This window comes from Tasmannia lanceolata, unplaced genomic scaffold (assembly GCF_043159265.1).
Source record: "Tasmannia lanceolata isolate RefF3 unplaced genomic scaffold, GAP_Taslan_0.1 ptg000020l, whole genome shotgun sequence".
NCBI classification, from domain to species: Eukaryota; Viridiplantae; Streptophyta; class Magnoliopsida; order Canellales; family Winteraceae; genus Tasmannia; species Tasmannia lanceolata.
Window position 1 is genome coordinate 25,047,708 of NW_027518697.1, and position 8,239 is coordinate 25,055,946.

The window sequence follows — 8,239 nt, forward strand, 5'->3', positions numbered from 1 at the left end:
AATTTTTAAAGAGAAAAAATTTACCAAAGATTTATAGAAAAGAAAATCTTTTAAGAGCCTTTGCTCTGATACCAAGTGAAATTCCAAGGGTGGTCCCGAGTACGGCAACTATGAGGAGTGATAATTAATTAGGTTTCTAACAAGTTTTAATCTTTTGAAAATTCAAACCTAAATTGGAAATTAAGAGATCAAAATGAAATTCAAGCACACAAGTTAAATCTAGAGGTGCAATGCAAAGTAAAGAGCTAGAGTTCAAGAGAGAGTGCACCCGAGATTTAAAGTGGTTCGGTCCTCAAAACGCGAGGCCTACTCCACTCCACCAACAAAGACCCGTTGATGGCTTCACTAAGAGATCTTCTTAACTTCGGCGAAGATCGGTGCCGATTACAAATTCCGATCACCTTTAACCTTGGTGGTAATCCTCACCACGGAGAGTGGGCTACGCTTCTCCGAACACTCGCCCGAATACAATTTCTTGAATAAGAAAGAAAGAACAAAAATCCCTCACAAGGGTTTACAACTTTGCAGAAGATGTAAAAATATAACCTATAGATCCAAATCCTAATCTTAGATGATGAGAGGCATAAACAAGTTTGATTCACTCTAAGGATGTTCAAGTAGGTTTTTAGAGTGTTAGGAATGATGATTGTAATGTTTGGAATGCCCATATATATAGGAAAACCAAAATATGACCGTTCAATGGCATTGTGGTAATTCCAGCAAAATTCCCAACGGCCATTTTTCCTACCGTTGTAGTGTTCTCGGAGTTCCGAGAAAAAAATCTCGGAGTTCCAGGAATTCAAACAGAAGATGAAAAAATGTCACTGGACCATTTCTCGGAGTTCCGAGTTCCGAGAAAAACTCTCGGAGTTCCGAGAAGCCTATGTCTGAGCAGATTTTCATTTCTGTTTTTGGGCTTCCAACTTAACACCAAGATGGGATTGCTATGAGGGTTCCAAGGTGTTGGAACTCCACAAATACAATCACTTATATTTTTAGGGTGTGTGTTTATTTACTTAATTATGCCTTTCAAATCTAAAACTAAGATTGGATCTTAATACAATCTAATATAACTTGATCTTCAATGGATTCTTCAAGTCTTCATTTGTCTTGGATTTTGATGTCTTTGGCCTTCATGAAGTGGTCCAATGAGTGCTTCTTGGCCTCAATCCAAGCAATGTTGTCTTAGCACCAATGTGATCTACAACTTAGACAATCAAACACATTAGTGATCATAAATCACTTGTGTATTGAAATCATCAAAATAAGATGGGAATGCCAAGGTGGAAACCATTGGGCTTACATATATTATGATGTATACATTGTATCTAGAAGTATATTTTTCATAAGATTTAACACTTTAGCACAAATAGCTAGATATGATGTTTTTAATCAAAACTAAGTCCAAAGTATCTAGTAAACATATTTTGAAATGATTTTCATATTGAAGAACAAACATAAACTAGATATCAACATGGGATATCTAGGGAACCTTTTCCAATAGATATTACAATTAAGTATAACATGTCAAAGTTTTATTATAAATAAGTTGAAGCACATAGACTTTGAATTCTAAAAAGAGATTTATCATTTAAGCACAAGCATGCATAGATACATGGAATCAAAACAAGAATAAGCGCATGGTATTTATACAACAAAATTTATCAAATGATATTCAAATTAAAGCTCATGCCCCTAAATATAAGATAAGCAACATATAGATCATATTGGGGATTTTGGAACCTAAACCATATTAGTTCCACTCATGTTTGTCCTATGAGATGAATCTTTTATAACCTAAATACACTTAGTACATTTTACAAATCTAAATCTACACCTATATTTGTAATGTCCAAATCTACCACAATAATCGCAAGAAGCATATGAGTATATAGATGGACAGGATGAACAATATGATCTACAAGAGTGAATACAAACATGTTTATCTTTTTCTTCTTATAGAAAATGATTTTCCAACTCAAGATTTTCATTCTTCAATTTTTATTTTCAAGTGATTTATTTCATGAGATGAAGATGCCTTTACTTCATCTTCTTTTTCCATCAAGATTTTGAGTTCTTTTATTAATTCAAATTTTTATTTTTAAGAATATTGTTATCTTCAATCAACTTCTTTTGTTCATTTAGCAACTTTTGATAGTCATTTTTAAGATTTTCAAATTCCTTAGAAATTGAGTTGAGAGACTTTTTAAGTGTTTTATTCTTGGAGACTTCACGATTGTCTTTCACATCCATCAATAAGTTCATCAAAAGTAGGAGGCTCAACATTATCTAAATCACCATTTTCTTCATTTTTGTTTTCTAATGCCATCAAGCATTTTACATTAAAGGTATTTTCAAGTGAGGTCCATATTTGTTTAGCATTTTTATAATTAGATATTTTGTCAAACATGTTGGATGGCAAAGAGCAACATAAAGCAATCATGACTTTGGAATTCAAAGAAAATATTCTTTTATCATATTCACTAATTTTTCTAGATTTTGAATTTAGTGCAAAGCCATTTTCAATTACTTATAATAATTCATTATCTAGACTTTTTATATAAGACCTCATACGGATCGACCAAGATCCATAGTCCGTTCCATCAAAACAAGGAAGTCTAGAAGCAATTAGGTTGCCAATATAAATCTTTTCTCTTGAAGAAATTTAAAGTTCAAAAATCTATATAAGAGCCTTTAGCTTTGATACCAAATGAAATCCCAATAGGCAACCCAAGAGGGGGGTGAATTGGTTGTCTTATAAAAGATTTTATCCTTTTAAAAACTTTTGCAAAATTATTTATTTTTCAAAAGCTTAAGTGAATATTCTCTCTTAGACCTTTTGACAAACACTTGTTAGGTGACTTTTAAAAATCCTAGTTGATTATTTCTTTTTTAATCTTTTTATCAAAATACTTGGTGGATGATTAAAGATTACAAATATAATGTAAATCCCACAACAAGATAAAGGAATAAGATGAGTAGTTTCTTTTAGGCTTTTTATCAAACACTTAGTGGAACCTTAGTTGATCTACTCTCTTTAAAACACTTTGTGGATGGTTCATGCAAACTTAATTAACAAGAATAAATGGGCTAATTAGGAAGGTACTAGATAAGCAAGTTAGTTATCAATGCTAACTACTCACTCAATTGTAAGTGTATAAATGCAAGCACAAATAAGACTGAGGGTGAGTGAGAGATAGAGAAATCCCAACACAAGTGACACAGATTTATAGTGGTTCGGCCAACGGCCTACTCCACTCTTCTCAAGGTCGCACTTGAGGATTTCCACTATTGAGACCTCCACGACGCCCTGCTCCGAGGCTTTTACAACCCAAGGAAATTAAATTAAGATGCCCTTGCCACCTTTACAACGTTTCTCCTACATGGCCGAGAACCAAACTCTTCCAAGAAACTTACACGGCGTTCCTTTCGCCAAGATATCCGAGCTCCATGGCTTACTCCGAGTCCAAGCTCTCCAAGGAACTTACACGGCGTTCCTTCCGCCAAGTTTACAACAAAGAAGAAATAATAAGCTCTTTTGCCTCTTTGTAGGCTAATACAATGTAAAGCTCACAATACAGTCTAAAAAATGATTACAAGTAATGCCTAATTCAATCTCAAAAGAATTCCTCAAAATCAAAGCACAAGTGAGATGGAGAGAGATTTTACCCAAAAATAATGGCCAAATGATTTTCAAGGGTTTAGTTGAGTTGGAGAATGTTCATCTAGTGTTTTGGACCATTTGAATAGGTATATATGAAGTCCCAACTCAAAATGACCGTTTCAGAGGGAAAACAGTCATTTTCGGGTCAAACAGTCAATTAGCCGTTGGGCCACAACGGTTATATTTTTTTTGTTCCAGGTTGTTTTCTCGGAGCTCCAAGAAATTGTCTCGGAGTTATGAGCTCGGAGTTAATGATTCTCGAAATTCCGAGACTGGTTTTCCAGCAATCTGCTTCTACCTTGAAAAATTCATATCTCCTTCATTTCTTTTCAGATTTCGACATTTTTATACTCTAAGGATATGCGAAAAATGAGAGCTATCTGTTGAAAATATTTTTAGAAATATTTTAAAATATTTTAAATAAGTTTTGGTAGGATTTAGTTGCTGGTCCAGGTTGGCTTTCAGAACTCGGTTTTTGTTCGAATGTGATGGAATGCCATATGGGTTCCAACATGTTGGTACACCACCATGGACATTCACTTATCCATTTAAGTCCTTCTATAAGCTTATTGGCCTCTTTGAAAAAATAATTTTTAGGGGTTTTAAGATGTGTCTTGATCATGAGAAAACACAGGAGAGAGAAAGGAATACATTCTACCATTTTGACCACTCTCTTGAATGAACTCTTGAGGTAGCCATTGCTTGATCTTCTCTTTGACTGCATGGCTTGCTTTGGGATATTCAAGGTTGAGCTTCTTTGCTTGACACTTCCAAGGATGATGCCACCATTCGGTTCAAGCTCCTTTGCAAGTTGTTGATCCACAAGCTTTGGCCTTCATTGATCTTCCTTTGTTTGTTCAATGCTTTGAGATGGTTGATGTTGAGCTTCTCCTTGGTTGACCCTCCAGGGCATGATTGATCCAAGTATGCTCAAGCTCCTTTGACATGTGTTTGGTTCATTTTCAAGCATAGGCCATCAATGGTGTATGCTAGCATGGCTTGACCTGTGAATTAGCTACCTATAGCACAACACTCAAGGCAACATATCAGTCCATAAAAGACTAATCAATTTGGGTTTGTTGATCATCAAAACAAGATAAGAGGATGAGCCCTTGGGCTTAGAATTATTTTTAAAGAATTTTTGGCAAAAATCATGTGAGATGGGAACATGCATCCTCGAGACGAATAACGACCTATCTAAGCATGCATGACCCAGGGATGGGCAACATCATACAAAAGAAAGAGGAAAATATCTATGTCTTATGGACGGTTGATATTAGTATCACCTGACATTGGAATGAACACTACAATCCGCCGTCTCCTCCTCTAAAAATAAAATATATACAATACTGAGTTCGTATATCAGAATATCCTCACATCACTCATGAGGAGGCGAAGAAGACTAGTGCTAATCCAATGTCAGATAAACTCACTACCTGTCTCCATACATCACATCTAATCCTAACTCATCTCATATAATCCTAACTTATTACATGTTGTGGGACCCGATCCTACAAGAAGGGTCACGAGCGCGAGCCGCTACGCTCTGTCTTGGTCTCTCATACCCACGCGATTGGCGTGTGCTTTTTATTATTGATTTTAATTACCCAACCAAGCCATAGGGTGCAAACAAACGTGCAACCCAGTACCCATAAGGGCAGGGGTAAGCCGCCGAGCCTAGCAAGGTTTTAATTCATCTTTTCCGTGAACTTTGGATCACTAAGGTAATCCGAATTCCACGCAAAAGAGAGTGACAGAGTGCCACCTAGATGAGGGATTTAGGACCCATAATTGACCAGAAATCTAGACTCGTTACCTGGTTACGAGAATGGAAGGTATGGGGAGTTACCACCACATGCATCATTCCTGCCCGATAATCGGTCTTCAATTCCAAAAGTTAACTCTTTTGAATTTCTTTTAGATGGCTCATTTAACTCTATATTAATGTGCGAACTACATGACATGCATCCTAAGATCTAATTTCAGTGTAATTCCTAAATGTGTATCTTGATTTTCTTAATTTGTTTGAATTCAATATATGTGAAAGTTCTCCTAAAATTCTAATTTCATGGAAAGTCCTACGTGATTTAATTACTTTTAATTTAAGGATTAATGTACAAAATCCCACCACTTATGTGTGGAGCCGACTCGGGCTTGGTATGCCACTGAAGGATCCAAGTTGCCTACGTATCCCAGCCTCACTGGAATCAGAGTCGGTCATAGTTCGGTGCACCTGAACTAAGCTACTTATGCCTAACTCGTCTAGGACACCGATCTTGACTGGATTGACAGTTTCAGCAGTTTTAAGAGAAATTATTTAATTTAAGTTGAAGATTTTATTATTCTAGGACTTCATCTAAGATGCTATATGGTCCTATCTAAGTGCAAGACGTCTCTTAGACAAATCAGGTTAACCTACATCCTAGGTAACTAGGTTTGTCCTAGGGAAAAAGTGAGGTGACTAGTGTAACTAGATCTATGGCACGGTTGCTATCCATAGCATGCGCCCATGATGAGGCTGGACTCCTAACTCTAGGACTCCCTAAAAATTAGGACACAACGTGACGTAAGTGTTCCTAAGGGGCCCTAAAGGTTCCTACGATAGGAGACCGTAATCCAACGGCTCCTAAGATACGGATCGAGTTAATTCGATTTGTTGAACTTAATGATTTTCAATTTTTGAGGATTTTTTATTCCTAAACATCTAAGAAATACCAAAAGCTCTATGGTTCGCAAGTTTCAGCCTCGAATCGTAACCATGGAAGGGAATCGTGCTCTCAACACTTGTATAATTTAGGACGTAAATTATAGTATCTTATTGCCTGGCATATTTTTCAGGATTTCCGTGGACAGCGGACCTCGGAGCCAATATCATACTATAATTTACACACTCCAATTATGCAGGATTAATCGCAATTAGTATACGATTACGGTTGCGATCTCGGCAGTTAAATTGTCACAGAATAGCCAATTTACAAAGGCAATCTATGAACCCTAAGGTTTTTGTTTCAAAAAAGTTAGGGATTGAATTTATGATGAAAAGTTAAGATTTTTTGGAGATTTTTACTGACTTTTGTATTGATTTGCTATTAAATTGTGATTTAATATCATTAAGACCAGATTGCTAGGATTTGACAGTAACCCTAAGCAATCGAACTGCAACTCAGTTGAAACTTTTCGAGTAACAATATATGGATGATTGTGGCTTACGGGAAAATTTCATGAATTATCATTAAGATTTGATATCAATTTCTGATATTTCAAAATTCAAATTAGATTATAGATTAACACAGCAACCTATAGCATATCAATTTCAAATCAACTTAAACTCTTAAAGTCTAAAGATAATCATGAGATTAGACTACTGTATGACTTTCATAGATTTTTATTACGATTTGATGCCCATTTAAATTCACACAAAAATAAGATGAAACCAAAGAATTACTTACAAAGCAAACCTAATGGTATCCTAAAATCAAATAAAAACTTCCAGTAGATATATAATAGATTATAAATTTTCTATCAAAATTTCAAAACTTAAAAATTAAATCTCCTCCATAAAATTGGTTTTTAAATATAAGAGATCAATTTGTTTCCTAGGCATTAAAACCCGTTTATTAAAATAAATTATAAAACCTTATCAAATCCTTGCAAAATTAATTGAAAATATTTCTCTAACATTCCAGTAACCAAAGTTACTGGTTTGTAAGGAAAAATTTTGAAAATAAATTAATTTAATAAGAAAAAGAATTATGGTACGTAGAACGGGGAAGCGATTAGAAAATAGTAAAACCATATTTGTTTTAAAATATTTTTCAATAGAAACCTTCATTTATTATTAATATTTAATTCTAGAAAGTTTCATCAATTTTAAAAACAATTTGGTATTTATTAAAAATAGCTGAAATTTAAAATAATTAATAATCTGATTAAACAAACTCCAAAAAATATGAAAATTTTTGGGTGATCTAAAAACCTTGTAAAATTAATGGAAACAAACTTTCACTAAATTGGGACATGATTTGATATACTTTTGGCTCCATTCATCAAGAAATAACCCTTTTCGAGGTTATTCTTTCAAAAATAGAATGAAAAATAAAACGGCCGAACCGCAGCTGGAAATTAAGTTTCCAGTAGTTTTGTATTTTATATAAAACCTTAAAAATATTAGTTTGTAAAAAGAACAATGTTTTCAAACACTTGCTTTGATAATCTAATTTAAATCCATATTGAATAAAAACAAAAGAAAACCATTTTTAAATGGAGGAAAATTAATTTTTGGATTTTAAAAACTCATAATATATATTATAACATACTGGAATTTTAAAGAAAAACTCGTTAATTTGATCCATCAAAATTAAAACCCTAGCATGCTTTTTCTACTTCACAAAGATGAGGAATCCTTACCGTTGATCGCGATCCTTGTCTCTAGGGTTGGTGATCCAAGATATATGCTTTGTCCAAACCTTTTATACGCTAAAAAAGATCGAAAGAACACTCCAATAATTCTTGATTGTATGATGCCTTGGAGAAGAAGAAGGAATTCAAGAATTCCTTTTGTGAAGAACACTTGAG